At 43.2% G+C, this 14577-nt stretch overlaps 1 protein-coding gene across 19 annotated transcripts in view; it reads left to right on the forward strand.

The window, feature by feature from the left end:
- Positions 1-557: 557 nt before the first annotated feature.
- The window catches only part of MICAL3 (microtubule associated monooxygenase, calponin and LIM domain containing 3), a 149193-nt gene continuing 135173 nt past the window's right edge, over positions 558-14577 (forward strand). For 18 of the 19 annotated variants that reach the window (XM_058853043.1, XM_058853050.1, XM_058853047.1 and 15 more), the window contains exon 1: positions 558-719. The gene's annotated coding sequence lies outside the window, so the exon portion shown is untranslated. Of the gene's footprint in view, positions 720-10053; positions 10164-14577 lie in introns of those variants that run through there. The other variant, XM_058853045.1, reaches the window with a different exon arrangement.

Consider the following 14577-nt stretch of genomic DNA (forward strand, 5'->3'; position numbering starts at 1 on the left):
ACGCGTTGCTATGGCCACCCCCGACCCAAAAATATCCCCGGACTTTTCTCATGACGGCTTCACAAGCGTCCCTGCGGCCGCTTTTAGATCTGATTTATTTGCCGCTTTCCTCCGGCCGCTTCCTTCGGCGCCATCGCTCGGCTCCATCAGCATCTCCCGTGTCCCGGCGGCCCCACGCGCGCCCCCGGGGCACAGCGCGCGCACCCCCCCGCCCGGGGGCGCTTTAAACGGTCGCAGTCTCGCCCCGCCCCTTTTTTTAATCTCCGCCAATCCCCGCCCGGCCTGTTGCAATTCGAGCGGTGGGAGCGTACCACTGCCACAGGGGGCGGGGGAGGAGCGGGAGCGTTTAGGGGCTGTGGGGGGAGAACCGCGCGGGGGATGGTGTCAGTTCCCCGCCACACCCGTTGTTCTCCCGTTGTCTTCGCTCTCCTCTCCTTGTCCCCCTTCTCCAGCGCGTGTCCAGCGGCTGTGGAGCCGCCGCTTCCCCGCCGCCTCTCCCCTTTTCCCGGTGCGCCGCCCGAAGGGATGGGCGGTGAGGGGGCTTTGCCCGCGCGGTGGGCGGGGCAGCGGCAGCGCGAGCTGCCAAGGTGCGCGCGCGCCGCCGCCGCCGCACCCGCCCCTCCCGCGGCGGGCAGGGACGGGTCGGTCCCGCTCCGCTCCAGCCTCAGCCTCAGCCCCAGCCCCGCTCCGCCGCCCCCGAGCAGCGGCATGAAGCGAAGGCAAGTGCCCGCGGCGGGGCGGGAGGGCTGCGGGGCGGCAGGTGGGGGCGGTGCGCGGAGGATCCCCTCGTGCCGCGGCACCGCGCGGGGAGCGGGGTCTGCGCGCCCTGAGGGGAGCGGCGGCAGCGGCCGCGGCTGGCACAGGGCGGCGGGCACCGCCAGCGCTCCGTGACCCCATTACACGGCTCGGCGACCCGGGGCTGGAGCGGGTGGCTCAGCCCAGGGCACGGCGGCGGTGCCGGGCTGGGCGGAGCGGCGGTGGCCGCGCTGCCGCGGTTTGGCCTTATCGCCCGGAGCGCCGTGCGGGTGCCTCGCACCGCCCGCCAGCCGCGGCCGCCACCGGCTCACAAAGTGCCGCCGCCGCTTCCGTCACACGGAGCTCACGGCAGAAACCGCCTGCAGCTCGCACAGGCTGCTGCTTGTCTTACCTTTAGCCTTTCTGTTGTTATTCTTAGATAGATTCAGCACGAGGGGTTATCATATTTGTACCTCTGCTCCTTTATTTATCGTGTTATGGTTCGTTCTTAATCTCTGCGGGCTGTTGCCCTAAGATGTGTTTAAGGGTGTTTAGTACTTAACAAGGGTAGCTGCTTCTAAACATAGGGTTTCTTCTTGTATAATAATAAAAACCTGCTTATCCATTCACTGCAATGACTTAATTTCATATTCTGAAGAAGTCCTCTCTTCACCTCGTGCAGTGATCCATTTAAGGTTAGTGCTCTGGAGCACCTGGAAAGGTTCCCTCCATCTCGACAAAAGTTAATGTTATGTTTGACACGATAAAATAATTCTGCTTCCTTTGTTGGTCCTTTTGTGCTGCTTTGAAAGCTGAACAAAATGAAGAACCTTTGTGAAATCTTTTGAGTGTTAGGCTCAAAATTGGCATTCTCGGTTATTCTGCACTTTAAATGAACTTTGTCTGTGCTAGTGCAGTGGACTTAGGGGAAGCTGAGCAAATAAATGGCCTCTCAGTGGACAAGCTGGATATACAGGAACTGATTATCCATCAGGCTCCTTTTAGCTAGAAACTTAGAAATACATAAGGTAACTGAGCTCTGAAAAATGCAATAAACAAGATTTTCTTTGTTTAACTATAGGCTCGCTTGAAATATACTACACTTACCTATAGTTACGCTAAAATCACTTTCTGTATTTCTTATAACGTACATGTTTGATTTATTTCTCACTGTCACATTTTCAGTACTTGTGTTTGGGTTGGTTGCACTGCAGGGATATGTTCAGTAAAAATAACTCACTGCATGGGAATTAAGCTCTTCAATCATGGGAATATTTCTGCTGGCCTGAGAGTCTGTAATAGCTTGCTGGTACAAAACTAGATTTAGAGTTAGATTGGAGTTGGCACTGCCCCTTTAAACCAGCCAAAACTCCACTGCACGTTCATCGGCAGCTGCAAAAGTCACACTGCAGTTAAGAAAACAGATATGTTTGCATTTAGCTTGCAGCTTGCTAAAATACTTCTGCCTAAGTAGATGGCTTAACTAGGTATGCTGGACTTGTATTCATTCATGTCTTAAATTACAGTTGGAAGGCACACCTTACAGCTAATTGGTGATGTTGGCAATCCTGTAATTATTAAATTAATGGATGGGGAACTCCTCTTCAATGTTACCGGACAACCATAAATATTTTTCTTTTGCCAGTTATTTCTAAGTATTTGTGCAGAAGAAGCAACTAATAGTTATACTGCTGCTGAATTACATGTATCTCAGTTTCAGTATTCAATAAATTTGAATACAAATCCTGTTTCTGACTATCCTGTGTATTAAGAAAGGATCTGTAAATAGTAGGTAACTGTATATTCCTGGTCTAAACCTAAACACAGCTGGTTGAGGTCAGGATGACATTTTATTCTTTCTTGCCTCTCTGGGTTTCAAATATCCTGCAAACATGCCTCACTGAGAAATCTCAGTTATTTTGCAGGTGCAGGTCTCTTGATAAAGGCTCCAGCACTGTTACTTTGCCATGAGTGAACTTTGAATTACTGTTGTACTCATGGTAATGCAGGGCTGATGACACTTCTTGGAGAAAGCTGAGGTAGAACTGGGCTTTACTTGGATGTGTTCCTCTTTCCTTGCAGGATTTCAAAACGACTTCTCAGACACTTAGGTAATCTGTGAATGGATTAGGGTTTGGTTTTATTTTCCTTTGCAAACAGGGGCTGTCCTGCTGGTGGAATCTTAGAGTAGTACTCAGGGTAGCTCCAGGTGAAGGGAGAACTGTTCCTGCTTCTGTCTGTCCTTGGCAGAGGCAGGAAACTTCCACTCTGTCACTGGAAATCGCCCACAAGAGCAACAGCAGAGCCTGTATGTGCTGTTACAGACTGATGTTATATGATTTATATGATTTTTAGGAATCCTTCCTCTGCCTGGTGATCTATGTCTTAACCTGGAGTAAGAAGGAACCCCATCAACGCTGTGTGCAGGGTCATCAGGCAGGAGCAAAGCACAACCTGCCCTGGGGGCTGCTCTTACATGTGTGTTGTTAATTCAGGGGTGCAAAGTGCAGCTTTCACCAGGTACTCCTGGTGTGGATGTGATCCCTGAGAGGTTTCCTGGCAGTGCTTTTACTGCAGCAGATCCTAATGGTAATCTCATCTTTCATCCAAAAAGAGGAGGAGGGAACAGTTCCAGCTGGTCAGTGCAAGGAAGGGGGATTTTCTGTTTGCTCTTAGGTGTTTTCTTGGGTCTCCCAGCAGCACTGGATGCTGCTCATGATTAGAGAGGTGGAAATAAAATAGCAGTGATACCGAGCTGGGGTTCGTGCTGCTATTTGGGAATGATGGGATAAGATACAAGAGTCAGGCACTGTTTGTTTACTAGGAGGGGAGATACCATATCTCCAAAACCATCGAGATAGACGTAAGCTAACCTAGGAACATCAGCTCACCACCCTTTCCTTCCTTTTTCTCCCCTTCCCCAGCTGAATGTCAGCTCACATTGTAATTGCATAGGGGAGAGGGAGAAAGGGAAAAGTATATCCAGGAGAACCCAGGAACATATACATGCCAGGGAATGAGATCTGCAATAGGTGGTGTTTGTGAATGGTGTGAAAACATTTGGAGTTCAAACATTTTGAGTGTTTGGGGCACACAATAAGTTCAGTTTCAATGAATTATTTGTTGTCTGTCCCAGTAGATTCCTTCTAATGTTGAGGTAATTGGAATATGGATTAAGGAATTGATAAGGCTCTAACAGCATTTGGTTTCTTTGTATTAACAGTAAATGGACATGGCTCTTCTCATTCTGCCTGTGTTGTATCTTGGTTTGAAGAGACACTGAGATACTCTTGTGTATGGGATGGCTTGTGATAGAAATGGAGTGCCCAGAAATGGGAAACAATTTAAGGAAGATGAGGTTGCTCACCTCTGTAGGCAGCCTTTCTTCTCATACCTCTTCTTTTTTTCTTTCTCCTTTGAAAGTTTAATCGAGCAGCAATCATGTGCTTTGATAGCAAGAGGAAACTGAAGGATGTTTTTCTTTCTTTTTTTTTTTTTTTTTTTTTTTAGATACTGAAATTTACTCCATTCAAATGTATTCAGTAAGACTAGGAAAGGAAATGCAAGTTTTTGCTTTTCCTAGACAGCATTGAATTAACAATAGAATTATTTCAGCTTCAGGAAAGAGGAATGTATTTCATCCCACACTTCCTGAGGGAGTTCATAACTTTTCTGCTGAAGGTGGGCAGTAGCAGCACAGTTTTTTGGCTGAAGACAAGAACTTGATTGCTCTGATAGAGATCAACTGTTCTGAACCTGTTGTTTTGCAATAGACAACATGAGAAACTGCCTTTCATTTTTGAAAAGGGACACTGAAGAAAGCTATGGAAATTGTGAGGAAAACCTTTTTACTACATTCCTGTCTCTTTCAGCCTGTCATCTCTTTCTTCCCAGATCTTTATCCTTGTTATATGTTAACCTTTTTCATTCTTTCTCCACAGTGACTTTGAGATATGATCTTTTGTGTCTAGCCACACGGTTAAAACTAGTCTAGGCTGCCCTTGCTTTGTCTGGATTTCTTCTTCAAAATTCAACTGTTCAAAACAATGACCATTTTTACCAAAAATCATTCCTACATGGGGTTCTACAGCTAGACATAAGCACACCACCACAGAACAGAGGAGATAAAGTCTACTTTCTACCTTCAATCTTTCTTGGCCCTTATGTCCTGTCACCTGGAGTGAAATGCTGTGGAGCACTTGACATGTAGTCCCACTTGGTAATGCTGTTTGCTTTGAAGGCATTCACCAAAGCCTTGTTGTGGACTTTCTTTGCTTTGTTCATGCAGATGGGTGCTTTTCAGCCATCATGATGAAGAATCCCATAGATATCTCTGGTGCTACTTCATCTTCTGCCTTCAGAGAGGTTCATAATGCTCTCACCTGCCATGAGCTGACTGAACCACAGCAGCTTGCCAGTGGAATCAATAGGCCTTGAGTGGTTTTGTCTTTTTGCTGCCTTCTCTTCTTTCCTCGGATCTGCTTGTCCAGCAGTCACCTCACCCCCTGAGGTGGAGTCTCTCTGTGCCAGAGATGTGTTTTCTTGTTCTGCTCCTGTGCAACATATTGCATTTTGCAGTTCTGTCTTAGACTGATGATCTCGAATGTTATTGTAGGATACAAAACAAAGATAAAATCTTGACATTTTCTGTGCTCCAACCTCAGTCCAGGAATATTTGTTTTGCCTTATGGGTCTTTTGCTGTGTTTTCCTGCATCAGGATTCCAGTTGTAAAGCTTAATTAAAATCTGGGAAATAGCCCATTTACAGAATCAGCTTCCTCTTTGGCCAGCAGGAAAATTGTTCTGTGTTATTGCTTTCTGCCCTCCTGTTTGGAAATAATTCCTCTGAAAATGCAGTGCTTTGAAGTGAGGCGAGGCTTGCTGGAGGCTGATGTGGTTGAGGGAAGAGGACATTGCAGTGCATTGAAGGCTTCTAATAAATCTCTTTCAGGCTTTATGTCTTTTATTTTCATGGCTGTAAGATGCTTTGGAATGAACTTTGGGTGGTGCATCTGATGAAGTCTTAGGCTATAATCTTCTAGGCTTCTAAGCAACTTTTGAACTGAAGTGACAATAGGTAGCATAACTTTTACAGTGACCTCCCTTTAGATTACTGAGGTTTCTTTACTCTGTGGGGAGAGCTCTCACTGGAAGTTTGGGATCATATCTCTGCCATACAAATAAAAATGCTTGTGCCTATGTGAGTCCTAGCTAATATTTCTATCTCTTTATGACCCTGATGGAACTGTCCTGGTTGAACAGAATGGTTTGGAGTCCCTTTTTGCCTTCTTCTTGGTATTTCTAAATGTGTTGACTTACACAACTGTTAAAAAGTCTTGTTGGGTTGGGTGTAAAGGACAATACCAACTCTGCTCTGTTTTGTGAGATGCTGCAGCTTGAAGTGGTTTGCACCATTTAACACACACGTTTTTTAGAGTTCATTAAAGAATTGAGTCTAAAGGCAAGCAGAGACAAATTTGATTCTAACCCAGTTAAAGAGCACAGACCCAATTGATATCCATCAGTGATAACCATGGGATATCCAAGTTATTCTGGATCTTGTGTTGAGGAGTGTCCTCCAGCACTTCCAACATCATGGTAATGTGACTGAAGGAATGAAGGAGAGGTAGAAAGTAGATTTTTATCTCCTCTGTTCTGTGATGATGTGCGCAGAAACGAGGAATGGGGGGCAGGTGTTTGTCTGAGAGTCTTGCTATAAACAGTCAAACAATGTTTCACTAGTTTGTTTTTTATTGGGTTGTGTTGTTTAGTGGCAGAAAGTAATTTCTGTAATAGCAGTCTGTGTACATGGTATGTGCCACTCCATCTGGTGTAAACAGAGTTCTGCTTCTGCTCCATTTGATGAAGTCAAATACGGTTTTTCTGTGTCAGGAAGGGTGAACAGCTTTGGAGAATGCACCATGATTCACTTTGCTACACTAAATCACTAATTCATTAATTAGGCAAAGTTCCCATTCAGAACTCTCTAGAGCTGTGCCTCTTGCTGTGCTGATTGTAAAGGAAGACTGGTTTGGAGTTAGCCTTTGTGTCCAGTTTCCCTGGTGAGCCTGGGAAAGCCAGTGCCTTGCTGCAGGTACTTCAGGTTTCTTCCAGATCTTGTGTCATTTGTCTTACTGCTTATAAACAGGACCTAAACATACTCTAGACTTTCCAGGGACAGTAGATCTGCTTACACATTTTGGTAGCAATAGCCATGAGCCAGCAGGACCAAGGAATGTGTTTAGGACATGCCTCGTGGGCTGGGTTAGCTGTGCAGTTTGCTGTGTTCTTTCCTTGGAGAGGAATTGGTTAATGCTAATTTAGAAATGGTATAGTATCAGCTGTGATCTAAACCAGCTAAATTGCTTGCAGAGTGTCACTTGAGATGTTTGCTTCCTCCTTAGGAGAATTCTTCTGCTGATGTGCCCTTTTCTGGACCATTGTCTAGATGTCTCATCAGTCTGGAGTGGCTTGTTTTCAGTGCCATATGCTCTCTGGAGAGTTTATTTTTAAATAGTTACTGAAGCAACAGTCTTCTAAAATGCTGCTGTGCTCGGGTAGAAGGAATTAAAATGTTTACTGAGCCTCTGAAAGTCTAGATTGAAAAAAAATACATTTGTATCTTCTGTTCTCTAGGGCTGGATGAAACTGTTTTAAAGATGACTTGTTTACTTTGTATTTTTCTTCTTCAGAACTCCTCTAGTTTAAGTTGTGTAGGTTCCCAAACTGAAATATTGCCAAGCTCAAATGTTTTACTTCAAAGGCTGCTCTGTGCTGTCCTTCATTCTCTGCTATAAAAGATGACTTGTTTTCACCTGTGGTGAATTCTGCCATCTTAAGGTGAGCTTCATCCTGAGATAGCCACCTTGGAACCGTAGCTCCCATGGAGCAGTAAGGTACTATTACACAAGAAAAATAAATTTCCTTTTTTAAAGAGAAGCATTTTGTAAGTCTTCCTTCCTCGTGCCAAAAACCTGGGGACTTTGCTGTTTACCCTCTGCCAAAAAAATTCAAAGAAAATGTTTTTCCGGAGGTCAGATTTCCTTATCACGTTGTACTCCTCCAGCATTGTAGCCATTCTACTTTATATAATTTTCTGTCTAAATCAAAAGCCTTCAGATAGGTTGTGTCAGGACAAGAATTAAAGTCATTGTACTAATTTGAAATCATATCATGTCACTGATAAATCAAATGATTAATTGAAAGTTGCAGGATGTCACCTCCATGCAAAAGGGATTGTCTTTTTCTTAGTCCTCATTCCTTTGCTGCTCCATTCCTGTACTTTCCAGCTATCACAAAAGGCCCTTTGTTGTTCATTTGACTGTTAAACTATGCTTATTTTATGCTTCATCAAACTCTCAATGAGCTCAAGGTTTATAATATCAAAAGTCTGGCTCTCCAAGGGTGAGAGAAGCTAACAGATTTCATAAAGCTGTAGGGATCAACCAGCATACAGGAAAACATCCCAGGCAGTCAAGACTTTCTTGATGATGTTGGATGATTCTTAGCGCTCATGCAAGCAGTGATGGCGATTTCTGGGCACGATGCTTTCTCACTGCCTGTGCATTCAGCTGTTGAGCAGAGTGCTTTGGTTCTAGGCTTTGGAGAGAGCAAAGAATTTCACAAACGTGAAGTTCACATCAAAGTTGAGAGTCGTAAAAAGAGAGGAAAGGACATGGCCAAGCAGGCTCCAGGTGCACGAGCCAGATGTGACCCAGCTGGCCCAGCACTGCACACTGCTCTCAGTTCTTCCTTTTCCTCCTGGTGTCACAGCAGAGGTGCATCTTGAAGGGAAAACTCCTGATGGACTGGGCATCATGTGCTCTGAGATTAGCGGAGTAAATTAAGATGAGTGTTGACTTCTGTTGGATTTGAGCGTGAATTGCCTTACAATGCTGTGCTAATTACAGCAATTCAGGAAATGATTCACAAGAGTGGGTAGCTGAGCTTGGTTCTCCTAACAGCTGCCTTAGCTTAAGCTAGGTTGGTTTATTTACTAGAATTGTGCTTCATGAGCTACAATGGCACTTGCAACTGCTCAGTGTTAATTCCTGACTTGATTGAATGGAGTCCTTTGACAGATGACAGAAAAACGGGAGCAGCTTTAACCTCTCTACAAAGGGGCTTTGTTATGTATTTAGAAGTTTCTTTAGGTGGTGTGGGGTAGAAGGTGTTTCCAGTGCTGTGAATTAAATGCTGAGTTGTTACATTGAATATTGCATGATCTCAGTGGGGTTTGCTGCTTGCTTTGCCATGTAGGCTCCAATATGGAGAGAATATCCTTAATAAGTATCAGGGAATCTGGGAGCCAAGTAAATTCTTGTAAGCCTGTTTTCAAATACAGTAATGACTTAAAACATGGGATTTATTCAGGTATAAAAAACTGTATTGTTCTATATCCCCAGGAAGAAATGTGAAAGATAATAGTATTGCCATTTGATGGGATAGCTACTGCTGTGTGAAATACACACTGCTGTGACATATTAGAATTTATGCCACAGTTAAATGTGTGCAGTGTCTATGGAGTTTGTTATGACAGCAAAATCTTTAGGTAGCAAGAACAAGGTCATGGGTGTGAGATTAACTTGCATACAGCACTCCTTGTTGTGGAAAAGAATGTTTGGCAGTCATCAACTTTCTCAAACCTGATAATATTCAGGTACTGCAGAAAAATTCTCCTTTCTGTGAAGGTCTTAGAAATGGCAGTGGTGTGAACTCTGGCCGCCCTCTTCAGCTCTGGGTTTAGAGGGGCTTTTCTTGCTGGGGATAGGAGGAAAACATGATGGACCAACCACTTTGGTGTCCCTGTTCTGATTTGTGAGAACTTCCTAGAGCTGTGAAACGGAGCTGCAGCTCAGTTCTGGAGTCTCACTGCAGGATCTGGTGGCTACATCCTACAATGGTTAATGGCAATGGGGAAGATGAGCTGTGACCTCTCCTTGACAGAGCCCTGACTCTAAGGAGTTAAAACTTGGAGAGGAATGGACTGAGGTCAGCAGCACAATTAGTCTGTTCAGTAAATAATTTTCTTTGCATACTGACTCCATTCTTTCACTCATTATTTGCTCCACTTATTCTTTTCCCTTCCTACACACACGCAGGTGAATTTTCTGGCTTTATTATCCTCTCTTGCCTTAGTGACCACCTTCCAACAGCCACTTGTCAGTGTGACCCACCCTCTGGTGAGGAGCTTGTAGAAGATAGGTTCACTGAGCAAGAACCACCCTGGCTCTGGGATGGACACCTCTGCTCAGCGTAGGAGAGCACGGCTGTTTTCCAGCTGCTCCTGCAAGTCTGCCTGCTCGGAGCACTGCAGTGGCTCTACGGAATGCAGCATGCAGGAGGGAGGCTGCTCTTCAGCCAGACTGAAGAATTAAGAGCTGTTGCCCACCTTTTTTTCCCCTTGGTGGCAGGCTGTGAGCTTCTGGGTGAGTGAACATCTGGTACACGGCATGCGCTTTTCAGGGCTGCTGAAAGGGAAATCCATTAAATAGCCGTGCTGTGAGAATTTGGGTAAATGTAGGACAAAGCATTGGTTAATGCTGGAGCCTGCTAAACACAGCAGGCTTTCCAAGGGCTTGGACAGGGTGCTATGAAGAGAGAAAAAGCTTTTAAGGGTCCTGTATCTGAGTATCCACAGAAAACATCTAGATGAAAAAGTAGGATTTGGGGGGTTGAGTGACCTTGAATATGCTCATGTGAATCGAACAGTACCATGTGTGATTGGTATTTAGGAAAATATTTTCTGGGAGGCCCTTTTGTTAGGGGATAAGCAGTTTAAATGTCCTGAATTTGTTCAGAAATCTATTTTGATTTTTTAATGGAGGTATAGTAGCTGCTGCTTGTCACCTTTGTATGTGATCTTGTAAATGCTGCTATCCCCAGGCTCCTGCAAGACGTGCTGACTCTCTTTTGTGGGTGTTAAATTAACTTAGGAAACCACACAGACAGAACGAAATAGATGCTTAGCAGGTGTAGTGTAGCACAGCAGCTGTTAAAAAGACAATCCAGGTATAATCATAAATTTATACTTCTGGATTTGGGGGGCTTTGGTTCTGCAGCACTCAGTGATCTACAGCCCAATAACTCTTGCCTGCTGTTGGAACACAGCATCTGTGTTCTTTCTTTTTCCCTTAGGGCACTGTTGTCTGCTTCATTCTTCTGAGGTTTTTATGCTTTCCATTGTGTTTTCTTAAATAAAAAGGCAGCTCTAGAAACAAACAAACAAAATTCCTTTCTTGTTTGATTTCTGCTTTTCCTTTATAAATGTATTTTCCTGCTTTTTCTGATATGGCAGCGTTATTAGAACCAGGACTTTTTTCAACTAAGCTTTGTTGCTGCTGAGCCAGTGGGATGAAGTGAGTATGTAGTGCTTGCTATGAGAAATTGTTTTTTTTTATCCTTGGTTTAAATATTGATAGTAGTGGAGTTACAGATCTGAAGATACTAAATCAAGACAATTGTTCATTGTTTTCTAAACAGGGTTTAGATACAGCTTTCCTATGACTACATTGTGCAGTGAAGTACATTCCTTTTCAGTAAATAGACAGGCTTTAAGTAAATAGACAGACTTGAACGCCCTTAGGTTCTTCAGATCTGAAACAACAGCAGCAATCACTAAAACCAAATTCAAAAGGAAAAACAATTACAGGGTTTTTAGGAGTGTCTTGGGCAGTGCCCCTGCCCTCCAGTTGCTTGGTTTTTAAATCCTGGGGTTCTGTGTCCTCTTTGCCTGCTCTTGTCACACAGCACAGCTGTCTGAGGGTGCAGAGAGTCTTATCAGAAATCTGATCTGGGTTCAAAAATAGCCTTGTTGGATTAAAAGATGTGAAACCAGGCGGGTTTACTGTGGGATCCATAACTGCCACGATGGCACTGCTGGGCAGGGAGGAGGATTTAGTGCTGAATGACAAGGAAAAGTTGTTGCTTAATGATGTTGTATTTGGGAGAAGAGGGAGGAATGTTCCAAGTATTACAAGCTTGAATGAAAGAAAGGCGAGAGATGCAAATTAATAAAGGAGAGAAAATAAAATCACTATTTCTATTGAACCATTATGCCTTTCCCATGTGAGATTTTGGTTCCTAGGCTCATATTCTGGCTGTTCTGTGTGTCCAGGGCCCCAGCTGAGAATCAAAAGGAGCAATACTTGAAGTAGTTTTCTGTTAGCTGCTGTCTGCTTTTCCTCTTAGCTCTGCCAACTGCTTCGTGTGTGCCTGGGCACTTGTGAACATTGTCACTTCTGCCTGTACCAGCTGTTTTTATAACAATATTTGCCTCTTCCTGTACATGACCTCATAATATTTTTACTAGCAAAGTATATGCTACTTGCTCATTCTTAATTACAACTGAATATGTAAAAAAAAAAAATCAAAGCTTTTAATAACTGAACACATGACTGCTTTTTCCTGTTGACTGGTAATTAGGGGGAGTTTAGTGAAATGTTGGTAATCTAAAAAGCTGGTTTTTTGTGGGAGGAGTTGTTTGTTTGGTTTGGATGTTTGTTTTTTTTGAAAATTATTTTTCAGGTGGATATTTAAGTACCCATTTGTGTTAGCTGAGATTTCTTGCCATGTAAAGCCTTTTTTATGCATCCTTCAAAGAGCTTGGCACTGATTCAGGAGGGCACCTTTTAGTGTAGTGAGGTCTTGGGATGCTGATTTCATGTAAAAAGGAAGGGCAGACTATGGCAGGACTTCTGTGAAGCATTGGAATGGAATTGACTGAAATGAGTTAAATCCTGGCTGTACTCAGAGAAGGATGGGAGGTGACCTGTCTCACTGCTCCAAGATGAGCAGCCACCCTCAGGAATTGAGTTTCTTGTGTCTCTGCAGAGAAAGTTGAAATGAAGATGCCCCGTCTGCTTGGTGAAGGAGGAGTGTAAACCAGGTGGAGCCAATGCAGTCTTTAAACAAATTCTGGAGAAAAAAATCAGAGGTTCTAACCCTGATGGGTCTGAATGCCAGCTTTACAAAGCCTAAAGAAAAATGGAAAGGAAGCCAAACTGGAAAGAAGGACCCAGCTTTCTTTCCTGTTCCATGAACAGCATGGACTCCCTACTGCACACACTCTGTTCTATTCAGGAGTGTGATATCACTGGTTGCTTTTCTACCTGTCTCCTGTACTTTGCTCTCTAGGTGAGATTAGGCATTTGCAGCGTGACAGGGTTTCTGTCTGTGGTCTGTCCTTATCTGGGAAAGCAGCACTGCCTTTTCTAGCGGTGAAAATACTGTTGATCTAACATTACACTGGAATTCTTTCATCTCTAGGTGTTCCTGCCCTTTTACCAAATGGATAATAGGCTTTGTCCCCTCTGTTTCTGAAGGGAGATAAATGAAATGCAGCATTATTGTTCTGGAGTTGAGTTTCATGAGTGTAGACACAGCCAGGATAAGAATTTAGTGCTTTAAATACACTGATGCCAGGAACAGGAAGAGGGAACCTTTTACCATCTTGCAGATGTGATATATGTGTTTGTGGGCATGAATAGCAACTAATGAATATTTATAGATGCACTAATGAAGTCCTACATCTGTTTTTACAGATGCATGTGGGTATGGACTTGCAAGATACCAGTGTGGGTGTGAAAAGATGCAGGCCTGGGAAAATTGTGATAGCTTGTAGCTGTGCCACTTGGCACATACAGTGTGTCCAAATGCCTACTTGCAGAACAGCAATAAAGGGCAAAATAAAGATTTCCACCCTCTTGTCCATTCCCAAAAGAGTCATGAGCCCTAGGGTGTTGGTTTTTTAAAGCATAAGTATCCTTCACTGAAAATATTAATTGTACTTCCCCTCTCCGGTCACTTTTTGAATGGGAACCAGTGTTGTGTGGCCGCTCTTCACTTCCACAAGTAGGCAAGCCTGGGAATGCTGATTGTGGGAAAGGGAATGCTGTTCAAATGAACCTAAAACCCTTTTTAATAGTCCTTTTATATTTTATATAATATTTATATATAAATATTATATATTTACAGTCTATTTATATATATAATTATTTATTATCATAGTTTAGATTTAAAATTTTGGTGGCTGGTGGTGAAGTTGGCAGTTTATTTGGACTGGATGCTGGGAGTTATTTCTAGGGATGTGTGCATTGAGCCCCTTCCATGACAAAGATGCCTTTTCCTTCTGTGTTTGCTTGTTTTTAAGGGATTGGTGATTTACAGAGATGTTATTACATCTGACTTGCTTCAGTTTGGGGGTTACTCACAAGAATGTTTGTTTCTAAAGTGGATAGTGTGTTTTATTTGTCTACCTACAGTGTTCTTAAAGCATTTCCTTGACAGCTGTAGTGTTTCTGAAATGTCTGTCACACCTGGTGACCCTCCATGAGCCACTTCTGTTCCTTTAACAAAATCATTTTTTAGCAAGAGCCTCAGTGTTTGATTCTGAAATGTTTGTGGAATTACCATTCTGATTTAAATATTTTATTTAAATCTATATTTAAATAAAAATAATTATTTAATTATACATTAATTAATTTTAATAATTAATTTTAACAATTTTATAATTATTATTTATTATTATAAGATAATAGTTATTAATGTAAATAAATTTTAATCTGAGGGAACACATATTCTATTATTTTACTGCAGTCTAGATAACTTGAGAAATAGGAATAATGTTCTGCTCTGTTATGGTCTCTTCTGTTGTATTCTTGTTTTTCAAAGGTGTTTGAACTTTTCAGAGGACTGACCTAGTGGAGGCAGCCTGTTTTGCTTTCAGCATTCACAGTATCTTTTCTTAAACTGTTGTTTCAGTGCGTATTTTAGCATTTCTGTCTGGAAGCATTTATTGTTCAAGCCTTCTTTTCCTCAGGGCAGTCCCAAGTTAATTAACCA

The sequence above is a fragment of the Poecile atricapillus genome, chromosome 18, assembly GCF_030490865.1.
Source record: "Poecile atricapillus isolate bPoeAtr1 chromosome 18, bPoeAtr1.hap1, whole genome shotgun sequence".
In the NCBI taxonomy this organism is placed as follows: domain Eukaryota; kingdom Metazoa; phylum Chordata; class Aves; order Passeriformes; family Paridae; genus Poecile; species Poecile atricapillus.